General features: G+C 48.6%; 6 non-coding genes and 4 pseudogenes across 6 annotated transcripts; all 10 read left to right on the forward strand.

The window, feature by feature from the left end:
• Nucleotides 1–5,216: 5,216 nt before the first annotated feature.
• LOC142704704 (U2 spliceosomal RNA) lies at nucleotides 5,217–5,426 on the forward strand (annotated as a pseudogene).
• A 1,334-nt stretch (nucleotides 5,427–6,760) lies between these two features.
• LOC142704688 (U2 spliceosomal RNA) lies at nucleotides 6,761–6,951 on the forward strand. Its single transcript, XR_012868111.1, has one exon. It is a non-coding gene; the product is annotated as a U2 spliceosomal RNA (small nuclear RNA).
• A 1,322-nt stretch (nucleotides 6,952–8,273) lies between these two features.
• Nucleotides 8,274–8,375, forward strand: LOC142704709 (U2 spliceosomal RNA; annotated as a pseudogene).
• Nucleotides 8,376–13,924: 5,549 nt separating this feature from the next.
• On the forward strand, nucleotides 13,925–14,100 carry LOC142704700 (U2 spliceosomal RNA; annotated as a pseudogene).
• Nucleotides 14,101–15,430: 1,330 nt separating this feature from the next.
• On the forward strand, nucleotides 15,431–15,621 carry LOC142704690 (U2 spliceosomal RNA). The gene has a single exon (XR_012868113.1). It is a non-coding gene; the product is annotated as a U2 spliceosomal RNA (small nuclear RNA).
• A 1,334-nt stretch (nucleotides 15,622–16,955) lies between these two features.
• LOC142704691 (U2 spliceosomal RNA) lies at nucleotides 16,956–17,146 on the forward strand. Its single transcript, XR_012868114.1, has one exon. It is a non-coding gene; the product is annotated as a U2 spliceosomal RNA (small nuclear RNA).
• Nucleotides 17,147–18,478: 1,332 nt separating this feature from the next.
• Nucleotides 18,479–18,669, forward strand: LOC142704692 (U2 spliceosomal RNA). The gene has a single exon (XR_012868115.1). It is a non-coding gene; the product is annotated as a U2 spliceosomal RNA (small nuclear RNA).
• Nucleotides 18,670–19,995: 1,326 nt separating this feature from the next.
• On the forward strand, nucleotides 19,996–20,186 carry LOC142704693 (U2 spliceosomal RNA). Its single transcript, XR_012868116.1, has one exon. It is a non-coding gene; the product is annotated as a U2 spliceosomal RNA (small nuclear RNA).
• A 1,338-nt stretch (nucleotides 20,187–21,524) lies between these two features.
• On the forward strand, nucleotides 21,525–21,715 carry LOC142704694 (U2 spliceosomal RNA). The gene has a single exon (XR_012868117.1). It is a non-coding gene; the product is annotated as a U2 spliceosomal RNA (small nuclear RNA).
• Nucleotides 21,716–23,048: 1,333 nt separating this feature from the next.
• LOC142704711 (U2 spliceosomal RNA) lies at nucleotides 23,049–23,150 on the forward strand (annotated as a pseudogene).
• The last annotated feature ends 1,321 nt before the right edge of the window (nucleotides 23,151–24,471 follow it).

The following is a 24,471-nucleotide window of genomic DNA, read 5'->3' on the forward strand; positions in this document are numbered from 1 at the left end:
CTGCATTGTGGTGCAAGCAAAAGAAGCAAATCCTGTCTGGCTTCCTCTCCGGCCTTTATTCACCTCCCTCCCGCTTAGTAGCTGTAAATGTGTGTGAGCCTGCAGGGCCCCATGGAATTGCCTAGGAGTAGGCTGAATCAATCGCTGCAAGGGGTGAACAGCAGTATTAGGCAGGCTCGGTCAACGGCCGGCCCATTCGGGTTATCGCTTCTCGGCCTTTTGGCTCAGATCAGGTTCATTGCCTGGTCTGGGCCGGGGGGTTCGGCCTTTTCGTGGAGTCCTATCCGACGTTTTTGGGAGCGATCACCGTGCCGTTGGGCATTCCTTTTTCAAGATGGCAGCTGTGCGTAACACTATCCGTTTTGTGGTGAATGAGCAGAGGAGAGAAGAAGTTGATACTGGACATATCATTGAGAACATCCTTCTGGACCTGGCTGGAGTTAAGTTGGTAGAGGTATTCTGTATCCAAGCTTTCAGTAATATTTCTACGTATGACGTATCCTTTTTTGAGGCCGCCTACTGTTTAAATGTATTTCAGTTGCTCAAGGAGAAACACATGCATGAGGCTTTAAAATCTATTGAAGTGCAACCTCTTTTTTCAGCAGTGGAGAAATGTATTACCATCCACATGTATAACCCATTTCTGGATAGAAGGCTGGTCAGGGCCTTCTTAGCTCACTACTGTACCCATGTTAGAGGAGGTGTGGAGCAGAAGAACCTATGGGGAGTTTTCAATGGTGATATTAAGTACTGGGTCAGGCTGAAACCTGACTCCAGCTGTATTGGAGGAGTGATGAATCCTCCTGCAAATTTTTCAATTGGTGGTAATAAGGGATATCTTTATTACCAAGATATGCCATGTTTTTGCAGATCATGTTTTTCCTACGGGCATACCAAAGATGCATGCAAAGGCAAAGTATGCAGGAATTGCAAAGAAACAGGACATGAGGCTAGTGCATGTATTTCCCCATCCAGGTGTGACATTTGTGGTTTGCCGGGTCATACTTGTAGGAAATGTCCAAAGGTGTTTCCCTTTTTAGGGCAAGAGAGAAGAACATGGGGCAGACAGGTGAGAACAACAAGTTCCCTTGCTGCCACTTCTGATGCAATTTCAGAGCCAGCTGGCAGTGTTTCTGTGCCTGCTTCTCAGGACCCTGGGAAAGCTGGATTAGGAGAGGTTCTAACCTCACATACTAACAGCATGGAGTTGGGTGTGGTCCCTCCTGCAGAGCAAAGTGTTGATGAAACACCTGGGGTTATGCCTATGGAAGGTGAAGACACAGCGCCACCTAGTGGGTGTGCATACCCTGATAATGGTGCAAGTATGCAAATTTTGTCTTTTTCTAGCCCAGAGTCAAAAATGGAAGACTCAGCTAAAGTGGAGTGGTCAATATCGGAGGAGGACGAGAAGGAGGCCAGGATGCCTAGTGCCACTAGTGCTGAAATTTTTCATAAAGTGGTCTCAAAAAGGGGGAAGTCTGGAAAGGCGGTGAAGAGACTGAAGATAGGCTTATTGGAAGATTCTGCTCATGCAAATCCCTTCTCATTGCTGGACAGTGACTCTAATTCTAGCCCTAAGTCATCTGAGGTGGCCTCAGAAGTACCCAGCTCTCCTGGGGAAGGTTTCCTCAGTGAAGTCAATGTGGCAAATCTGGAAAGAGCTATGTATTTCCCTGGGACGTGATATGTTCTGGTTATCTCATGGCTTTCCTTTGCATTAACCATACTATGCCCGCATGTCTTTGAGATTAAAGATTGTCTCTCAAAATGTACGGGTGTTCTCCTCTGCTCACAAGCGTGCTGCAGTCCTGGACTTTTTGGCCTCTAAGGGCAGTGACATTGTTTGTGTACAAGAATGTGGTTTGTCAAAAAATCCTAGTAAAGAAGAATGGAAGTTTGGGGAAGCAATTTGGTCCTTTTCTTCCACAAATAGGAACGATGGAATTGGTATTCTCTTTAAAAATAATGAGTTTGTCATCAAACAGACTCAAATCATTCAGGAAGGAAGATGTGTCTGCGTGTTACTATCCTACAAGGGGTGGCAGTTTAGGCTAATCAATATCTATGGCCATGCTGTGAAATCTGATAGGTTGGCACTTTTTGATACTTTAAAATTTTTTCTACACGGTAAAGTTCCTGTAATTATTGTTGGTGACATTAACTGTATCCTGGAGAAGCAGGCCCGAGCTGGATCCACAGAGTCTAATGTGGACGCTACCGGAGTTTTGTGGAATAAAATTTTGCAGGACTTTGCTTTGCAGGACGCTGTCACCAGGAAACCAGGTCCATTTACCTATCATGCCGATGACGGAAGAACGGATTCTCGTCTGGACTTTTTCTTTTTTTCTACTTCAGCAATGAAATGTGTCGATTATGCGCAGGAGAGAGTGTGGTTTTTCAGATCACGAGTGTTTGTTGGGGGTTTTTGTTATAAATAATTTCTTTTATGGTAGAGGGGTATGGAAGATGAATGTTAGTTTTCTGAGTGATAAAAGGGAAAAAACTAGGTTTGGGAAAAAATATGGGTTTTGGGTTAGGAAGAAAAGTTCTTTCTCTAATGTGTGTGAATGGTGGGTATGGGTGAAAAAAAAGATTGGTGGGTTTTTTAGACAGATAGGGTATAGAAGAGCGAGAAGGAAAAGATTAGAATATTCACGCTTTAATATGCGGATGACGTTCCTTCAACAATGTAAAAATTTGGGTATGGATGTAAGACACGATTTGGAAAAAACAAAAAAAGATATTAAGGGGTGGTTCCGAGAGAAAGGGAAAGAAATTATATTTAGGTCTAAGGTGGAGGTTAGAGATAATCACGAGAAGTGCACTAGATTTTTCTTTAAAAAAATGTGTGGTGGAAAAAGTGGAATGAATGTGTTATTGGATAAGGATGATAAAGAGGTGTTTGGTAAGGATGCGATTGATGCGGTGTCTGATTTTTATAAAAAACTGTATGATGTGAAGAAATGTGATTTGGGCGATGATGAGGAGTTTTTGGATATTGTGTGTAATTTTGTTCCTGAAAGTGAATGTGCGTTTTTGCTTGGTGAGATTATGGATGGTGAAGTAAAAGATGTGGTGGGAAGTATGGCTAAAAATAAGTCTCCAGGGATCGATGGAATACCAGCTGATTTCTATGGGAAATATTGGGATATAATTGGGAAGGATGTTATAGAAGTTATGAGAGTGTTGTTTTCTGGGACTAATATGTGTGATGTGATGAAGAAGGGTATGGTAGTTTTGTTGCATAAAAAAGGAGATAAGAGACGGTTAGAAAACTGGCGACCAATTACTTTGCTTAATACGGATTATAAAATTTTTGCCAAGCTGATTGCGAATCGTATGAGAGATGTGATTGGGTGTGTAATTGATGAGGATCAGGTATGTGCGGTACCGAAAAGGAAATTGCATGAAAACGTGGCGTTGGTGCGGGACATGCTTGAGGATTGTAAGGGTCGGAATAAGAAGGTGATTGTGTGTGCGTTAGATTTTGAGAAAGCGTTTGATCGTGTGGCGCATGTGTTTTTGTTCAAAGTGTTAGAGAGAATGGGTTTTCCGGTTCAGTTTGTGAGTTTGTTGAAGAATTTATACGCGAATGCAAAGAGCTGTGTGCAGGTGAATGGGTTTTTTTCAGAATCGTTTAATATTATGTCTGGTGTGCGACAGGGTTGTCCGTTGTCTCCCATCCTATTTATTTGTGCGATTGAACCATTGTTGCAAATGATTAGAAATGATAAGGTTGTGAAAGGTTTGGTGGTGCCCGGGTGTGATGGAAAACGTGTGAAAGCTTTGGGATATATGGATGATATTTGCGTATTGTGTGATTCAGTGTATGATATGTCCAGAGTGAAGTTGATCGTAAATATGTTTTGTATTGCGTCTGCTTTTAAAATAAATTGGGGTAAGAGCAAATTTAAAATTTTTTTCAGTAATGAGCGGGTGAGTGATTCTGATATGGAACAGGTGAATGGTGTGAAAATTTTGGGTATTGTGTTTGATGATGAGCTGAAAGGGAGAGAAAGTTGGGATGAGTTAGGTGGTAGGATTGTGCGAAAGTTGGAAATGTGGAGAATGAGGGATCTTTCTTTTTCGGGGAAGGTTTTAATTGTCAAAAGTATTATTCTTCCTATGATTTTATATGTTGCTCTGGTTTTTCCTCCTGCTGTAGCTATGTTAAAAAAAGTGAATAGAGTTTTGTTCCTTTTTTTATGGGGGAGCGGGATTGAGAAGGCAAAGAGAGAAATTCTAATGAAAAGCAGACGTAATGGAGGCTTGGATTTCCCAAATTTGGAGATTTTCATCGGAATTAATTGTGTACGTTTTTTTGTAGAGCTTTTATTTAAAGAATCCAAGGCTTCCAGAATGTCGAAATATTTAGCTGGAACGGTGATTCAGCGTCTAAGGTGGGAAAAACGTAATTTATGTAAACCAATTGCTTTTCAGTGCACAGGGTGGTATTTGTATGTTGAAAAATTTATTAAAAAGTTCCAGCTAGAGGATGTAAGAATGGAGAGATTTTTGAGTGAAAAGAATGTTGTGAGAAGTATGTGTATGAATAATGTGATGTGTTCTGTAAATGGTTTGAATTCAATGGAGTCTAGGTCTGTGTGGAAGAAGATTGTTACGTATGATGTGTCTAATAAGCAGAAAGATTTGTTATGGATGTCGGTACATGGAGTGTTGCCTGTAAGGAGTGTTCAGAAAAGAAGAGGTTTGGTTGCATCTGAAAGGTGTCCGAGAGAAGGTTGTGGGGATGATGAGGATGTGAGTCATGTGTTTTGGTCGTGTAAGCATGCAAAGGATGTTTGGAAAAAGTTGAGTGGGTTGTGCGAAGAATTGACTGGTTTGAAGAGTTTGACGTATGAAATTGTCTTGTTTGGTTTGTGTAGTTTGGGTAGTGAAAAGGATAGAGTGTTGTGGATTTTTTTGACTTGTGTGAAAGAGGTATTGTGGAATACGAGGAATTTGAATGTGTATAAAAGAGAAGTATTTGAGATGGAGGATGTGGTTAGTATGGTATTGGCTAAATTGTATTTTTATTATAAATGGGATCTAGAAAAAGGTATGGATGCGGAAGGGATATGGCGAATGTTAAAATGGCGGTATTTAGTTTGAGGAATTTTGTTTGACTTATCTTGTATTTGATGGAAAAATAAAATAATGAACCAGAGTGATGAGATTTTTTGAAAAATAGAGAGGTGGTTTGAACAACTACAGTTCTCGGTTTTATTCAAAAAAACCTGAATGGTTTAATAAAAAAAAAAAAAAAAAAAAAATCTGTTCTTATCAGTTTAATATCTGATACGTCCCCTATCTGGGGACCATATATTAAATGGATTTTTCGAACAGGGAGATGGAAATAGAGCTTGCTCTGTCCACTCCACGCATTGACCTGGTATTGCAGTATTTCCAGGACCGGTGCACCCTTCCCTTATGTGTTGACTAAAATCAGATTCCAAAAGTGCTATTTGTGTTTGCTATTGTTTTTGTCTTTCTGATGGGATCTCCCCTTTTAATCCCATTATTTCAACACCTGTTGGACAATGCATTTGTACAGTCATGTGTGATAATGAGCTCATTTATTAAATGCAATTAATTAATACATTGCCACCTCTTGTTGTGTGTGTGTGTGTGTGTGTGTGTGTGTGTGTGTGTGTGTGTGTGTGTGTGTGTGTGTGTGTGTCTTCTGTGTTTCTGTGTTTCCGGCATTTCACATTGGAACAGCTCATTCACCTTCCTTGTCTTCTCTCCGCCCTCCCTTTTAGGTAAGTTAAAGAGCTGCACCTGAGCCAGCCACTGATTGATGCAGCACCACAGTCAAATAGTGGAGTGGAGTGGAGTAGGGGAACAGCAAACAGCCATTAAAGCAGCCAGCCGCCTACCCGCCACAATGGACCTACCTGTGTACACTAGATGGATGTGATGGAATGTACTGTCGTCCCTACATTTCAAGAAGAAGTAAGAATTGCAGTTGCAACAAACCCTTGCTTGCCTACAAAGAGAGCAGCAATTTGGATTTGTTACTATGTTACCTGGAAGAATAACAAACTGTGCAAGGATGGAGGTTGTAGGAGCAAAGAGAAGTTGTCTGTAAAGTTGGTGGATGCCTATTTTCCATTTTGCAGTCCCTTGTCTCCCTCTTGTGGCCTCCTGGAGGCAAGTAGCTGTGCAAAAAAAAGACAGCCTGGCGGCCGGCTGTTGCAGTGTTGCCCTCTCAGGCAACACTGAGTGACTGACTGAGCCGCACCGTCTTATATAAAGTTCAGACGGAACTTTGCACGTGTCATAGTGGAGCCCTCAGGATTCCAGAGCCAGCTTTCTGACATCATAATGGGGCCTGCCTCAGAGATAAAAGCCTGGGCCCAGGCAGTGTTGGTCAGTGCTGCTCAGCAGGCAGCACCGGACTGGATTGGATTAAAGCTGATACAAGGTGTGAAGGAACAAGGGGTGGCTGTGGGCATGCACTTGCTGCCGCTGCCAGTGTTTATCTGCATGGCAGGAGGGCATTTGGGCGTTGCCAGGAAGGCGTTTTTATGTAGATTCCTCCTCCTCTTTCAGCACTGCATTGTGGTGCAAGCAAAAGAAGCAAATCCTGTCTGGCTTCCTCTCCGGCCTTTATTCACCTCCCTCCCGCTTAGTAGCTGTAAATGTGTGTGAGCCTGCAGGGCCCCATGGAATTGCCTAGGAGTAGGCTGAATCAATCGCTGCAAGGGGTGAACAGCAGTATTAGGCAGGCTCGGTCAACGGCCGGCCCATTCGGGTTATCGCTTCTCGGCCTTTTGGCTAAGATCAAGTGTAGTATCTGTTCTTATCAGTTTAATATCTGATACGTCCCCTATCTGGGGACCATATATTAAATGGATTTTTCGAACAGGGAGATGGAAATAGAGCTTGCTCTGTCCACTCCACGCATTGACCTGGTATTGCAGTATTTCCAGGACCGGTGCACCCTTCCCTTATGTGTTGACTAAAATCAGATTCCAAAAGTGCTATTTGTGTTTGCTATTGTTTTTGTCTTTCTGATGGGATCTCCCCTTTTAATCCCATTATTTCAACACCTGTTGGACAATGCATTTGTACAGTCATGTGTGATAATGAGCTCATTTATTAAATGCAATTAATTAATACATTGCCACCTCTTGTTGTGTGTGTGTGTGTGTGTGTGTGTGTGTGTGTGTGTGTGTGTGTGTGTGTGTCTTCTGTGTTTCTGTGTTTCCGGCATTTCACATTGGAACAGCTCATTCACCTTCCTTGTCTTCTCTCCGCCCTCCCTTTTAGGTAAGTTAAAGAGCTGCACCTGAGCCAGCCACTGATTGATGCAGCACCACAGTCAAATAGTGGAGTGGAGTGGAGTAGGGGAACAGCAAACAGCCATTAAAGCAGCCAGCCGCCTACCCGCCACAATGGACCTACCTGTGTACACTAGATGGATGTGATGGAATGTACTGTCGTCCCTACATTTCAAGAAGAAGTAAGAATTGCAGTTGCAACAAACCCTTGCTTGCCTACAAAGAGAGCAGCAATTTGGATTTGTTACTATGTTACCTGGAAGAATAACAAACTGTGCAAGGATGGAGGTTGTAGGAGCAAAGAGAAGTTGTCTGTAAAGTTGGTGGATGCCTATTTTCCATTTTGCAGTCCCTTGTCTCCCTCTTGTGGCCTCCTGGAGGCAAGTAGCTGTGCAAAAAAAAGACAGCCTGGCGGCCGGCTGTTGCAGTGTTGCCCTCTCAGGCAACACTGAGTGACTGACTGAGCCGCACCGTCTTATATAAAGTTCAGACGGAACTTTGCACGTGTCATAGTGGAGCCCTCAGGATTCCAGAGCCAGCTTTCTGACATCATAATGGGGCCTGCCTCAGAGATAAAAGCCTGGGCCCAGGCAGTGTTGGTCAGTGCTGCTCAGCAGGCAGCACCGGACTGGATTGGATTAAAGCTGATACAAGGTGTGAAGGAACAAGGGGTGGCTGTGGGCATGCACTTGCTGCCGCTGCCAGTGTTTATCTGCATGGCAGGAGGGCATTTGGGCGTTGCCAGGAAGGCGTTTTTATGTAGATTCCTCCTCCTCTTTCAGCACTGCATTGTGGTGCAAGCAAAAGAAGCAAATCCTGTCTGGCTTCCTCTCCGGCCTTTATTCACCTCCCTCCCGCTTAGTAGCTGTAAATGTGTGTGAGCCTGCAGGGCCCCATGGAATTGCCTAGGAGTAGGCTGAATCAATCGCTGCAAGGGGTGAACAGCAGTATTAGGCAGGCTCGGTCAACGGCCGGCCCATTCGGGTTATCGCTTCTCGGCCTTTTGGCTAAGATCAAGTGTAGTATCTGTTCTTATCAGTCCTTGTAAGGATAGATAGCTCGGAGAACCACTGGGGGCTATAAACACTAGCTTAGCGATCCAAGAGCGTTCCAGACGAAGCCGGCGACGAACTGCGGAGAAGAACCAGCGAAGACGACGATCCAGAAGGGAGAAGCCGCCATCGGGGAAGAAGCTCCGGGAGATCGCTGCCGGGAAGAAGAAGGAGAACTTCGGAGAAGAGCCGCTGCTGAAGGGGATCTTCGAAGAAGCTCGGCCGCAGAAGAAGAAGCTCGACGAGGAACCGCTGCGGAAGAAATTTCGTGGAAGAACCTCGGCCAGCAAGGAGAAGATTTGCATAGCTCCGCCCCCTTCGGGAAAGAGCTATCGAAGATCCTCCCCAAGCGACAGGAACAGCTGGAAGAAGCCATGGCCTCAACCAGCAACCCTGCCACCCAGAAGAAGAAGGCTGATGGACCAGGTGAGCCGGCCCAGGCCAGGACATCTCCTCCTGAAGCCTCCTCAAGCCAACAGGCCACCAGGAAGCCGAACCAGGCTGCTCCAACCCTGGAGCCCTGGATGAAGCAGACGGTGGCCCTGAAGCTGAAGGAGGTGGACGGGAGAGTGCCGGACATGACGGAAGAAGTGTTCTGCCAGAAGATGCTCCTGGACCAGGGCTTCGCTAAGCCGGAGACCATCAGCATCCAGGCCTTCATGACCGGGATGTTCTTCGTGACCTTCGCTTCGATCAACATCTGCAGAAGGTACTGGGAGATGGTGAAAGCGGCGAGGCCTGAATCCCCTTTCTCTCGCTTTGTGGGCAACTGCCCTGTCCAAAGAGAGGAAAGGCGGGTGACGGTCTCAATGCGGAACCCACACACCCCCGGCAAAGACATCACCACGCTCCTGAAGCGGTTCTGCACAGTGGTGAGGGAACCCACCCACATCCTGAACGGACTCGGCTTCTGGACTGGCAAGTGGTCGGTAATCGTCCGACTGAACAAGGATTCCAGCGCGGAAGACGGCCTCCAACACCTGCCCCAGTCATTCTCGCTGGGCAACTCCTACGGCCTCATCTACTACCCGGACATGCCGCAGATCTGCAGGAGATGCAGCAAGAAGGGTCATTCGGTGAAGGACTGCAAGGAGGACGCCTGCAAGAACTGCCGGGTAACAGGACACGAGACCAAAGACTGCCCGAAACGGACAATGTGCAACCTCTGCGGACAAGCAGCCCACTCCTACAAGGACTGCCCGAAGAGGGATCGATCCTGGGCAACTGTAGCGGCGAAAGCTCCGGCCAGAGGGAACCCCGCCCCAGCCAGAGCTCCAGCGGCGCAGAAGACCGGGAATAAGAAGGATGGTAAGAAGACGACAGTCCCTCCCCCCCGTCTCCCGGCCCTCCCTCGCCCTACCCTTCCCACCCTCCCTCGCCCGGCCCTCCCCACCCCCCCGTCCCCAACCCCTGTCACCCCCACTGAGGCTCTCACCTTCTCCTACCCACCCATCTCAGTGGTCCTGTCACCTGCACCTCTCCCAACCCAGCCTCCCTTCTCCCCAGCTCCAGCAGCACTAACATCTTCCCCTCCAGCTGCTGGAGTCCTCTCCCTGGAGGATTTTCCCCCTCTTGTCTCCTCAGGTGCCATCCAGAGGAAGAGAAAGGTGAGGGACAGCCCAGCTGCTGAGTCCTCAAAGCGACAAGTCGTGGAAATCTGCGAAGATTCCCTTGCGCAGCAGGAGGAAATGGAGCAGATGGTGGAGGAACTCGTGTCTGAACCTGAGGTCATCGACTTCACAACAGACATCCAGGTGGCTACAATCCTGGAACAATTTTTGTCAGAGGGCCTGCTGGATCTTTCGGACCCGCCAGGAGAGGAGGATCCGCCCGACCGGACTGGTAACTAAGGTGTATCGTTTGCACTAACCTTCTTTATTCTCCCCCATGGCTGCTAAACTTAACATCTTTAGCCTCAATGTGAGGAGTGTTAGAGATAGGACTAGATGTCAGATGGTGCTAACTTTTCTTTCCAAGCAGTCGAGTGATGTATTTATGCTGCAGGAATGTACTCTCCCCTCTTCCAGGTCATACCATCATCTGGCCAGGCAGTGGACCCATGGCCCGTCCTACTGGTCTGGTGGGGGCGACTGTAAGTCTGCAGGGGTTGCCATCCTGATTAGGGGAAGCGTATTTACTGTTGACTCTGTCCAGGAGCTCGCCTGCGGCCGCTTGTTGGTCGTAGACGGTTCCTGGGCAGGAGAGCCGATTAGGCTCATCAACGTGTACGCTCCCCCTATGAAGGCTGAGCGCCTGGAACTATTCCAGACCCTGCGGACCCAGCTCGCCACCACTAGGGCAGTGGTGATGGCCGGGGACTTCAACTGCCCCATCGAAGAGGATGGACGAAGTTCCGGCACTTCAATCAAACTGGATGTCAGTTCCAAACTGCTTATCGAGATGGTAACCGAAGCATCCTTGCAGGACGTTGTGGGCTCCATGGGGATTGGCTCTGTGAACTATTCATGGAGCCGACCCGATGGCTCACTTCGTTCTCGGATTGACTTTGTGTTCACCTCCCGGGCAGTCAAGCAGCATGGGCACTCCATGGTCCCCTGCTTCTTCTCTGACCACAGGGCCATTCTCTTCCAGGGTGCCATCGGCCACGGTTTTCCTCCCGGCCCTGGCTCCTGGAAGCTGAATTGTGCCCTGCTGGAAAGAGAGGAGGTACTGGCGGAACTTAGAGACGCCTATATTGTTTGGAGGAATGATAAAGTTTTCTTTGACAAAACCTGTGACTGGTGGGAATATGTTAAAGTTGAATTTCGTTGTTTCTTTCAGGCAAAAAGTCGTCAACAGGCGTGTGAGAGGAAGAGAGACTTCAGAGAGATGCAGCGTCAGCTGCGATCCCTGCAAGACCTCCTTCAATGCGGCTGGGACGTCAGGAAGGAGCTGGAGGAAGCCAAAAAGGGCCTGAAAAGGCACTTTGAGGAGGAATCCAAGCGAATTGTCTTTCGTTCCAAGGTGGAGAACCTGGAGAAGGGTGAGAAATGTAACTCGTTCTTTTTCAGGAAACTCCATGCCGGCCACACGCCCCTGAAGGAACTTCGAGATGAGACCGGAAACATGCATTCTGGGAAGAAGGAGGTGATGGGAGTCGTCACAGACTACTACCGAAGCCTCTACTCCCGGAAAACCACTGACCCCGAAGCCGCCGATAAATTCCTGTCAGGTATCACTAATCATCTTGATCCTGCAGGTACGGAGGCTATGGATGTACCCCTGACGGTGGAGGAACTGCTCTCTGCCGCTAAATCCTTCAGACCCGGCAGGACCCCGGGCAGTGATGGTCTCCCAGCAGAGCTCTATGTAGCGCTGGGGGACTTGATCAGTCCGGACCTGCTGGAGCTCTATGAGGAGATGGTGGTGGAGGGTAGAATGCCACCGTCCTTGAGAGAAGGCATGATCACGATCTTGTATAAGCGGAAGGGGGAGAGATGTGACCTGAAAAACTGGCGTCCCATCTCTCTCCTGAACGTGGACTACAAGATCCTCGCCAAAGTATTGGCCAACAGACTGAAGGTTGTCATCGGACAGATCATCGGATCGGACCAAACCTGCGGCATTCCTGGCCGTAGGGTGGCCGACAGTCTTGCCCTGGTGAGGGACACGGTGCATTACATGCAAAGCCGCCGTACACACGCGGCCCTGGTCAGTCTGGATCAGGAGAAGGCTTTTGACCGGGTCTCTCACGAATTCATGGGTAAGGCTCTGCGTAGGCTGCGGCTTGGCAGGTTGTTCTGTTTGTATGTTAACCTGATGTATTGCGACATTTACAGCTCGGTGCTGGTGAACGGCTGGAAGACTGACCCCTTTCCTGTATCGTCGGGGGTTAGACAAGGCTGTCCTCTTTCACCTCTCCTTTTTGTTTGTGTTATAGAGCTCTTCGCAGAGGCTATCCGGCAGAATGGAGAGATCAGAGGGATCACCGCACCAGGTCCAGGACACTTCGAGGTCAAATGCTCGCTGTACATGGACGACGTGACCGTCTTCTGCGCTGACCAGAGTTCGGTGACTGCACTCGTCCAGACCTGTGAGGAGTTCGGACGCGCTTCAGGGGCAAAAGTCAACTGCGGGAAGTCGGAAGCCATGCTCTTCGGAAAGTGGTACCTGCCTTCTCCTGCCTCCTTCCCGTTTACTATCAAGCCGGACTTCATCAAAATTCTGGGAGTCTGGTTCGGTAAGGAAGGTGCAGCCCTAAAGTCGTGGGAAGAACGCTTGGCCAAAGTCAACCAAAGGATCGGACTGTGGAGCCTCAGACAACTCACTATTGAGGGCAAAGCAATGGTCCTGCGTAACGAAGTCTTGCCTGTGCTACAATACACTGCACAGGCATGGCCCCCTCTTGCCACCGTCTCGAGGGCCATTACCAGGACTGTGTTTCGCTTCATCTGGGGCTCGAAAATGGACAGAGTAAAGCGGACTGTTATGTACAAGGAGCCCCGCAAAGGTGGGAAGGGTATACCCGACATTCCCACTCTGCTGCGGATCGCTTTTGTATGTGACTGTGTTCGTAGGACTCTGAGGACAGCAAACGGCTCTGCGGGCAAGGCCATGTCCCGCTACTTCCTCCTTCCCCTCTGGCGAGGTTTTGGCTGGGACAAGTGGGACAGCTCCTTCCCTTACAACTGGCACGCTCCCTGGTTCTACGGAGATGTCGTCCGGTTCGTGAGGGAGCATCAACTGGAGGGTCTTAAGCCCGACTTGTGGAAACCTAAGACGATCCACAAGCACATCAGAGCAAAGGACTCACTGGAGTCTGTTCCAGGGCTTCATGCCGACACGTTGGAGACTGTTTGGACTAACGTGTCATCTGGCAGGTTGACCAACGGGCACAAGGACATTTCATGGATGGCCATCCAGGGAGGACTGCCTCTTAGGTCATTCATGCATGCCCGCAACCTGTGCAAGACCCGGTACTGCCCCAGGTGCCCCTTCACGGAGGAAACATCTTTGCACATTTTCTGGCAGTGCCCCTTTGCACAGGGTCTGTTGAAAGCCTTGGAACATGAACTCAAGGACTCAGTACCCAGGAACAGACTGTCGTACCGCTCGGTACTTTATGGACTATTTCCTGGGAATACCACGGATGGAGCAATCCAGGAAGCCTGGCGCCTTATGAACTGCTTTAAGGACGCTATATGGTTTGCCAGGAACCGTCTGATTTTGCGGAGAGAGAGTGTGTCCGTCCAGGACTGCCGCAGGCTGATCCACAGCCTGCTCAGAGACTATTCCACCTGGGACAGCCCGGACGTCGATGAGGAAGAGGACTGATACTCCCCTTCCCCCCACTCTCCCTTCTTGTGTGTTGTCTTTCAATAAAGCTTCGGGCCTGTGATTTCCCCCTTCCCTATCCCCTCCTACCCACTCCCCTATCCCATCACTTGTCTGTAATGCTTTGTTGTTTGGCTTTAGTGAATGCAAGAATGTTAGTGTAGCAGGTGGTGTAATGTATAGCATAGGCTAGCCTGTACTGTGTATTATACTGTCATGTTATGTTTGACGACTGTTATTATTTATTATTTGCTGCTTCATGGCTTGCGCTGCGTCGCAGTAATGTTTGTATGATGACGATTGATTGTCAATAAAGCATTTTTCAATCAAAAAAATCTGTTCTTATCAGTTTAATATCTGATACGTCCCCTATCTGGGGACCATATATTAAATGGATTTTTCGAACAGGGAGATGGAAATAGAGCTTGCTCTGTCCACTCCACGCATTGACCTGGTATTGCAGTATTTCCAGGACCGGTGCACCCTTCCCTTATGTGTTGACTAAAATCAGATTCCAAAAGTGCTATTTGTGTTTGCTATTGTTTTTGTCTTTCTGATGGGATCTCCCCTTTTAATCCCATTATTTCAACACCTGTTGGACAATGCATTTGTACAGTCATGTGTGATAATGAGCTCATTTATTAAATGCAATTAATTAATACATTGCCACCTCTTGTTGTGTGTGTGTGTGTGTGTGTGTGTGTGTGTGTGTGTGTGTGTGTGTGTGTGTGTGTGTGTCTTCTGTGTTTCTGTGTTTCCGGCATTTCACATTGGAACAGCTCATTCACCTTCCTTGTCTTCTCTCCGCCCTCCCTTTTAGGTAAGTTAAAGAGCTGCACCTGAGCCAGCCACTGATTGATGCAGCACCACAGTCAAATAGTGGAGTGGAGTGGAGTAGGGGAACAGCAAACAGCCATTAAAGCAGCCAGCCGCCTACCCGCCACAATGGACCTACCTGTGTACACTAGATGGATGTGATGGAATGTACTGTCGTCCCTACATTTCAAGAAGAAGTAAGAATTGCAGTTGCAACAAACCCTTGCTTGCCTACAAAGAGAGCAGCAATTTGGATTTGTTACTATGTTACCTGGAAGAATAACAAACTGTGCAAGGATGGAGGTTGTAGGAGCAAAGAGAAGTTGTCTGTAAAGTTGGTGGATGCCTATTTTCCATTTTGCAGTCCCTTGTCTCCCTCTTGTGGCCTCCTGGAGGCAAGTAGCTGTGCAAAAAAAAGACAGCCTGGCGGCCGGCTGTTGCAGTGTTGCCCTCTCAGGCAACACTGAGTGACTGACTGAGCCGCACCGTCTTATATAAAGTTCAGACGGAACTTTGCACGTGTCATAGTGGAGCCCTCAGGATTCCAGAGCCAGCTTTCTGACATCATAATGGGGCCTGCCTCAGAGATAAAAGCCTGGGCCCAGGCAGTGTTGGTCAGTGCTGCTCAGCAGGCAGCACCGGACTGGATTGGATTAAAGCTGATACAAGGTGTGAAGGAACAAGGGGTGGCTGTGGGCATGCACTTGCTGCCGCTGCCAGTGTTTATCTGCATGGCAGGAGGGCATTTGGGCGTTGCCAGGAAGGCGTTTTTATGTAGATTCCTCCTCCTCTTTCAGCACTGCATTGTGGTGCAAGCAAAAGAAGCAAATCCTGTCTGGCTTCCTCTCCGGCCTTTATTCACCTCCCTCCCGCTTAGTAGCTGTAAATGTGTGTGAGCCTGCAGGGCCCCATGGAATTGCCTAGGAGTAGGCTGAATCAATCGCTGCAAGGGGTGAACAGCAGTATTAGGCAGGCTCGGTCAACGGCCGGCCCATTCGGGTTATCGCTTCTCGGCCTTTTGGCTAAGATCAAGTGTAGTATCTGTTCTTATCAGTTTAATATCTGATACGTCCCCTATCTGGGGACCATATATTAAATGGATTTTTCGAACAGGGAGATGGAAATAGAGCTTGCTCTGTCCACTCCACGCATTGACCTGGTATTGCAGTATTTCCAGGACCGGTGCACCCTTCCCTTATGTGTTGACTAAAAGCAGATTCCAAAAGTGCTATTTGTGTTTGCTATTGTTTTTGTCTTTCTGATGGGATCTCCCCTTTTAATCCCATTATTTCAACACCTGTTGGACAATGCATTTGTACAGTCATGTGTGATAATGAGCTCATTTATTAAATGCAATTAATTAATACATTGCCACCTCTTGTTGTGTGTGTGTGTGTGTGTGTGTGTGTGTGTGTGTGTGTGTGTGTGTGTGTGTGTGTGTGTGTGTCTTCTGTGTTTCTGTGTTTCCGGCATTTCACATTGGAACAGCTCATTCACCTTCCTTGTCTTCTCTCCGCCCTCCCTTTTAGGTAAGTTAAAGAGCTGCACCTGAGCCAGCCACTGATTGATGCAGCACCACAGTCAAATAGTGGAGTGGAGTGGAGTAGGGGAACAGCAAACAGCCATTAAAGCAGCCAGCCGCCTACCCGCCACAATGGACCTACCTGTGTACACTAGATGGATGTGATGGAATGTACTGTCGTCCCTACATTTCAAGAAGAAGTAAGAATTGCAGTTGCAACAAACCCTTGCTTGCCTACAAAGAGAGCAGCAATTTGGATTTGTTACTATGTTACCTGGAAGAATAACAAACTGTGCAAGGATGGAGGTTGTAGGAGCAAAGAGAAGTTGTCTGTAAAGTTGGTGGATGCCTATTTTCCATTTTGCAGTCCCTTGTCTCCCTCTTGTGGCCTCCTGGAGGCAAGTAGCTGTGCAAAAAAAAGACAGCCTGGCGGCCGGCTGTTGCAGTGTTGCCCTCTCAGGCAACACTGAGTGACTGACTGAGCCGCACCGTCTTATATAAAGTTCAGACGGAACTTTGCACGTGTCATAGTGGAGCCCTCAGGATTCCAGAGCCAGCTTTCTGACATCATAATGGGGCCTGCCTCAGAGATAAAAGCCTGGGCCCAGGCAGTGTTGGTCAGTGCTGCTCAGCAGGCAGCACCGGACTGGATTGGATTAAAGCTGATACAAGGTGTGAAGGAACAAGGGGTGGCTGTGGGCATGCACTTGCTGCCGCTGCCAGTGTTTATCTGCATGGCAGGAGGGCATTTGGGCGTTGCCAGGAAGGCGTTTTTATGTAGATTCCTCCTCCTCTTTCAGCACTGCATTGTGGTGCAAGCAAAAGAAGCAAATCCTGTCTGGCTTCCTCTCCGGCCTTTATTCACCTCCCTCCCGCTTAGTAGCTGTAAATGTGTGTGAGCCTGCAGGGCCCCATGGAATTGCCTAGGAGTAGGCTGAATCAATCGCTGCAAGGGGTGAACAGCAGTATTAGGCAGGCTCGGTCAACGGCCGGCCCATTCGGGTTATCGCTTCTCGGCCTTTTGGCTAAGATCAAGTGTAGTATCTGTTCTTATCAGTTTAATATCTGATACGTCCCCTATCTGGGGACCATATATTAAATGGATTTTTCGAACAGGGAGATGGAAATAGAGCTTGCTCTGTCCACTCCACGCATTGACCTGGTATTGCAGTATTTCCAGGACCGGTGCACCCTTCCCTTATGTGTTGACTAAAATCAGATTCCAAAAGTGCTATTTGTGTTTGCTATTGTTTTTGTCTTTCTGATGGGATCTCCCCTTTTAATCCCATTATTTCAACACCTGTTGGACAATGCATTTGTACAGTCATGTGTGATAATGAGCTCATTTATTAAATGCAATTAATTAATACATTGCCACCTCTTGTTGTGTGTGTGTGTGTGTGTGTGTGTGTGTGTGTGTGTGTGTGTGTGTGTGTGTGTGTGTGTGTCTTCTGTGTTTCTGTGTTTCCGGCATTTCACATTGGAACAGCTCATTCACCTTCCTTGTCTTCTCTCCGCCCTCCCTTTTAGGTAAGTTAAAGAGCTGCACCTGAGCCAGCCACTGATTGATGCAGCACCACAGTCAAATAGTGGAGTGGAGTGGAGTAGGGGAACAGCAAACAGCCATTAAAGCAGCCAGCCGCCTACCCGCCACAATGGACCTACCTGTGTACACTAGATGGATGTGATGGAATGTACTGTCGTCCCTACATTTCAAGAAGAAGTAAGAATTGCAGTTGCAACAAACCCTTGCTTGCCTACAAAGAGAGCAGCAATTTGGATTTGTTACTATGTTACCTGGAAGAATAACAAACTGTGCAAGGATGGAGGTTGTAGGAGCAAAGAGAAGTTGTCTGTAAAGTTGGTGGATGCCTATTTTCCATTTTGCAGTCCCTTGTCTCCCTCTTGTGGCCTCCTGGAGGCAAGTAGCTGTGCAAAAAAAAGACAGCCTGGCGGCCGGCTGTTGCAGTGTTGCCCTCTCAGGCAACACTGAGTGACTGACTGAGCCGCACCGTCTTATATAAAGTTCAGACGGAACTTTGCACGTGTCATAGTGGAGCCCTCAGGATTCCAGAGCCAGCTTTCTGACATCATAATGGGGCCTGCCTCAGAGATAAAAGCCTGGGCCCAGGCAGTGTTGGTCAGTGCTGCTCAGCAGGCAGCACCGGACTGGATTGGATTAAAGCTGATACAAGGTGTGAAGGAACAAGGGGTGGCTGTGGGCATGCACTTGCTGCCGCTGCCAGTGTTTATCTGCATGGCAGGAGGGCATTTGGGCGTTGCCAGGAAGGCGTTTTTATGTAGATTCCTCCTCCTCTTTCAGCACTGCATTGTGGTGCAAGCAAAAGAAGCAAATCCTGTCTGGCTTCCTCTCCGGCCTTTATTCACCTCCCTCCCGCTTAGTAGCTGTAAATGTGTGTGAGCCTGCAGGGCCCCATGGAATTGCCTAGGAGTAGGCTGAATCAATCGCTGCAAGGGGTGAACAGCAGTATTAGGCAGGCTCGGTCAACGGCCGGCCCATTCGGGTTATCGCTTCTCGGCCTTTTGGCTAAGATCAAGTGTAGTATCTGTTCTTATCAGTTTAATATCTGATACGTCCCCTATCTGGGGACCATATATTAAATGGATTTTTCGAACAGGGAGATGGAAATAGAGCTTGCTCTGTCCACTCCACGCATTGACCTGGTATTGCAGTATTTCCAGGACCGGTGCACCCTTCCCTTATGTGTTGACTAAAATCAGATTCCAAAAGTGCTATTTGTGTTTGCTATTGTTTTTGTCTTTCTGATGGGATCTCCCCTTTTAATCCCATTATTTCAACACCTGTTGGACAATGCATTTGTACAGTCATGTGTGATAATGAGCTCATTTATTAAATGCAATTAATTAATACATTGCCACCTCTTGTTGTGTGTGTGTGTGTGTGTGTGTGTGTGTGTGTGTGTGTGTGTGTGTGTGTGTGTGTCTTCTGTGTTTCTGTGTTTCCGGCATTTCACATTGGAACAGCTCATTCACCTTCCTTGTCTTCTCTCCGCCCTCCCTTTTAGGTAAGTTAAAGAGCTGCACCTGAGCCAGCCACTGATTGATGCAGCACCACAGTCAAATAGTGGAGTGGAGTGGAGTAGGGGAACAGCAAACAGCCATTAAAGCAGCCAGCCGCCTACCCGCCACAATGGACCTACCTGTGTACACTAGATGGATGTGATGGAATGTACTGTCGTCCCTACATTTCAAGAAGAAGTAAGAATTGCAGTTGCAACAAACCCTTGCTTGCCTACAAAGAGAGCAGCAATTTGGATTTGTTACTATGTTACCTGGAAGAATAACAAACTGTGCAAGGATGGAGGTTGTAGGAGCAAAGAGAAGTTGTCTGTAAAGTTGGTGGATGCCTATTTTCCATTTTGCAGTCCCTTGTCTCCCTCTTGTGGCCTCCTGGAGGCAAGTAGCTGTGCAAAAAAAAGACAGCCTGGCGGCCGGCTGTTGCAGTGTTGCCCTCTCAGGCAACACTGAGTGACTGACTGAGCCGCACCGTCTTATATAAAGTTCAGACGGAACTTTGCACGTGTCATAGTGGAGCCCTCAGGATTCCAGAGCCAGCTTTCTGACATCATAATGGGGCCTGCCTCAGAGATAAAAGCCTGGGCCCAGGCAGTGTTGGTCAGTGCTGCTCAGCAGGCAGCACCGGACTGGATTGGATTAAAGCTGATACAAGGTGTGAAGGAACAAGGGGTGGCTGTGGGCATGCACTTGCTGCCGCTGCCAGTGTTTATCTGCATGGCAGGAGGGCATTTGGGCGTTGCCAGGAAGGCGTTTTTATGTAGATTCCTCCTCCTCTTTCAGCACTGCATTGTGGTGCAAGCAAAAGAAGCAAATCCTGTCTGGCTTCCTCTCCGGCCTTTATTCACCTCCCTCCCGCTTAGTAGCTGTAAATGTGTGTGAGCCTGCAGGGCCCCATGGAATTGCCTAGGAGTAGGCTGAATCAATCGCTGCAAGGGGTGAACAGCAGTATTAGGCAGGCTCGGTCAACGGCCGGCCCATTCGGGTTATCGCTTCTCGGCCTTTTGGCTAAGATCAAGTGTAGTATCTGTTCTTATCAGTTTAATATCTGATACGTCCCCTATCTGGGGACCATATATTAAATGGATTTTTCGAACAGGGAGATGGAAATAGAGCTTGCTCTGTCCACTCCACGCATTGACCTGGTATTGCAGTATTTCCAGGACCGGTGCACCCTTCCCTTATGTGTTGACTAAAATCAGATTCCAAAAGTGCTATTTGTGTTTGCTATTGTTTTTGTCTTTCTGATGGGATCTCCCCTTTTAATCCCATTATTTCAACACCTGTTGGACAATGCATTTGTACAGTCATGTGTGATAATGAGCTCATTTATTAAATGCAATTAATTAATACATTGCCACCTCTTGTTGTGTGTGTGTGTGTGTGTGTGTGTGTGTGTGTGTGTGTGTGTGTGTGTGTGTGTGTGTGTGTGTGTGTCTTCTGTGTTTCTGTGTTTCCGGCATTTCACATTGGAACAGCTCATTCACCTTCCTTGTCTTCTCTCCGCCCTCCCTTTTAGGTAAGTTAAAGAGCTGCACCTGAGCCAGCCACTGATTGATGCAGCACCACAGTCAAATAGTGGAGTGGAGTGGAGTAGGGGAACAGCAAACAGCCATTAAAGCAGCCAGCCGCCTACCCGCCACAATGGACCTACCTGTGTACACTAGATGGATGTGATGGAATGTACTGTCGTCCCTACATTTCAAGAAGAAGTAAGAATTGCAGTTGCAACAAACCCTTGCTTGCCTACAAAGAGAGCAGCAATTTGGATTTGTTACTATGTTACCTGGAAGAATAACAAACTGTGCAAGGATGGAGGTTGTAGGAGCAAAGAGAAGTTGTCTGTAAAGTTGGTGGATGCCTATTTTCCATTTTGCAGTCCCTTGTCTCCCTCTTGTGGCCTCCTGGAGGCAAGTAGCTGTGCAAAAAAAAGACAGCCTGGCGGCCGGCTGTTGCAGTGTTGCCCTCTCAGGCAACACTGAGTGACTGACTGAGCCGCACCGTCTTATATAAAGTTCAGACGGAACTTTGCACGTGTCATAGTGGAGCCCTCAGGATTCCAGAGCCAGCTTTCTGACATCATAATGGGGCCTGCCTCAGAGATAAAAGCCTGGGCCCAGGCAGTGTTGGTCAGTGCTGCTCAGCAGGCAGCACCGGACTGGATTGGATTAAAGCTGATACAAGGTGTGAAGGAACAAGGGGTGGCTGTGGGCATGCACTTGCTGCCGCTGCCAGTGTTTATCTGCATGGCAGGAGGGCATTTGGGCGTTGCCAGGAAGGCGTTTTTATGTAGATTCCTCCTCCTCTTTCAGCACTGCATTGTGGTGCAAGCAAAAGAAGCAAATCCTGTCTGGCTTCCTCTCCGGCCTTTATTCACCTCCCTCCCGCTTAGTAGCTGTAAATGTGTGTGAGCCTGCAGGGCCCCATGGAATTGCCTAGGAGTAGGCTGAATCAATCGCTGCAAGGGGTGAACAGCAGTATTAGGCAGGCTCGGTCAACGGCCGGCCCATTCGGGTTATCGCTTCTCGGCCTTTTGGCTAAGATCAAGTGTAGTATCTGTTCTTATCAGTTTAATATCTGATACGTCCCCTATCTGGGGACCATATATTAAATGGATTTTTCGAACAGGGAGATGGAAATAGAGCTTGCTCTGTCCACTCCACGCATTGACCTGGTATTGCAGTATTTCCAGGACCGGTGCACCCTTCCCTTATGTGTTGACTAAAATCAGATTCCAAAAGTGCTATTTGTGTTTGCTATTGTTTTTGTCTTTCTGATGGGATCTCCCCTTTTAATCCCATTATTTCAACACCTGTTGGACAATGCATTTGTACAGTCATGTGTGATAATGAGCTCATTTATTAAATGCAATTAATTAATACATTGCCACCTCTTGTGTGTGTGTGTGTGTGTGTGTGTGTGTGTGTGTGTGTGTGTGTGTGTGTGTGTGTGTGTGTGTGTCTTCTGTGTTTCTGTGTTTCCGGCATTTCACATTGGAACAGCTCATTCACCTTCCTTGTCTTCTCTCCGCCCTCCCTTTTAGGTAAGTTAAAGAGCTGCACCTGAGCCAGCCACTGATTGATGCAGCACCACAGTCAAATAGTGGAGTGGAGTGGAGTAGGGGAACAGCAAACAGCCATTAAAGCAGCCAGCCGCCTACCCGCCACAATGGACCTACCTGTGTACACTAGATGGATGTGATGGAATGTACTGTCGTCCCTACATTTCAAGAAGAAGTAAGAATTGCAGTTGCAACAAACCCTTGCTTGCCTACAAAGAGAGCAGCAATTTGGATTTGTTACTATGTTACCTGGAAGAATAACAAACTGTGCAAGGATGGAGGTTGTAGGAGCAAAGAGAAGTTGTCTGTAAAGTTGGTGGATGCCTATTTTCCATTTTGCAGTCCCTTGTCTCCCTCTTGTGGCCTCCTGGAGGCAAGTAGCTGTGCAAAAAAAAGACAGCCTGGCGGCCGGCTGTTGCAGTGTTGCCCTCTCAGGCAACACTGAGTGACTGACTGAGCCGCACCGTCTTATATAAAGTTCAGACGGAACTTTGCACGTGTCATAGTGGAGCCCTCAGGATTCCAGAGCCAGCTTTCTGACATCATAATGGGGCCTGCCTCAGAGATAAAAGCCTGGGCCCAGGCAGTGTTGGTCAGTGCTGCTCAGCAGGCAGCACCGGACTGGATTGGATTAAAGCTGATACAAGGTGTGAAGGAACAAGGGGTGGCTGTGGGCATGCACTTGCTGCCGCTGCCAGTGTTTATCTGCATGGCAGGAGGGCATTTGGGCGTTGCCAGGAAGGCGTTTTTATGTAGATTCCTCCTCCTCTTTCAGCACTGCATTGTGGTGCAAGCAAAAGAAGCAAATCCTGTCTGGCTTCCTCTCCGGCCTTTATTCACCTCCCTCCCGCTTAGTAGCTGTAAATGTGTGTGAGCCTGCAGGGCCCCATGGAATTGCCTAGGAGTAGGCTGAATCAATCGCTGCAAGGGGTGAACAGCAGTATTAGGCAGGCTCGGTCAACGGCCGGCCCATTCGGGTTATCGCTTCTCGGCCTTTTGGCTAAGATCAAGTGTAGTATCTGTTTTTATCAGTCCTTGTAAGGATAGATAGCTCGGAGAACCACTGGGGGCTATAAACACTAGCTTAGCGATCCAAGAGCGTTCCAGACGAAGCCGGCGACGAACTGCGGAGAAGAACCAGCGAAGACGACGATCCAGAAGGGAGAAGCCGCCATCGGGGAAGAAGCTCCGGGAGATCGCTGCCGGGAAGAAGAAGGAGAACTTCGGAGAAGAGCCGCTGCTGAAGGGGATCTTCGAAGAAGCTCGGCCGCAGAAGAAGAAGCTCGACGAGGAACCGCTGCGGAAGAAATTTCGTGGAAGAACCTCGGCCAGCAAGGAGAAGATTTGCATAGCTCCGCCCCCTTCGGGAAAGAGCTATCGAAGATCCTCCCCAAGCGACAGGAACAGCTGGAAGAAGCCATGGCCTCAACCAGCAACCCTGCCACCCAGAAGAAGAAGGCTGATGGACCAGGTGAGCCGACCCAGGCCAGGACATCTCCTCCTGAAGCCTCCTCAAGCCAACAGGCCACCAGGAAGCCGAACCAGGCTGCTCCAACCCTGGAGCCCTGGATGAAGCAGACGGTGGCCCTGAAGCTGAAGGAGGTGGACGGGAGAGTGCCGGACATGACGGAAGAAGTGTTCTGCCAGAAGATGCTCCTGGACCAGGGCTTCGCTAAGCCGGAGACCATCAGCATCCAGGCCTTCATGACCGGGATGTTCTTCGTGACCTTTGCTTCGATCAACATCTGCAGAAGGTACTGGGAGATGGTGAAAGCGGCGAGGCCTGAATCCCCTTTCTCTCGCTTTGTGGGCAACTGCCCTGTCCAAAGAGAGGAAAGGCGGGTGACGGTCTCAATGCGGAACCCACACACCCCCGGCAAAGACATCACCACGCTCCTGAAGCGGTTCTGCACAGTGGTGAGGGAACCCACCCACATCCTGAACGGACTCGGCTTCTGGACTGGCAAGTGGTCGGTAATCGTCCGACTGAACAAGGATTCGAGCGCGGAAGACGGCCTCCAGCACCTGCCCCAGTCATTCTCGCTGGGCAACTCCTACGGCCTCATCTACTACCCGGACATGCCGCAGATCTGCAGGAGATGCAGCAAGAAGGGTCATTCGGTGAAGGACTGCAAGGAGGACGCCTGCAAGAACTGCCGGGTAACAGGACACGAGACCAAAGACTGCCCGAAACGGACAATGTGCAACCTCTGCGGACAAGCAGCCCACTCTTACAAGGACTGCCCGAAGAGGGATCGATCCTGGGCAACTGTAGCGGCGAAAGCTCCGGCCAGAGGGAACCCCGCCCCAACCAGAGCTCCAGCGGCGCAGAAGACCGGGAATAAGAAGGATGGTAAGAAGACGACAGTCCCTCCCCCCCGCCTCCCGGCCCTCCCTCGCCCT

This window comes from Rhinoderma darwinii, unplaced genomic scaffold (genome assembly GCF_050947455.1).
Source record: "Rhinoderma darwinii isolate aRhiDar2 unplaced genomic scaffold, aRhiDar2.hap1 Scaffold_3364, whole genome shotgun sequence".
In the NCBI taxonomy this organism is placed as follows: domain Eukaryota; kingdom Metazoa; phylum Chordata; class Amphibia; order Anura; family Rhinodermatidae; genus Rhinoderma; species Rhinoderma darwinii.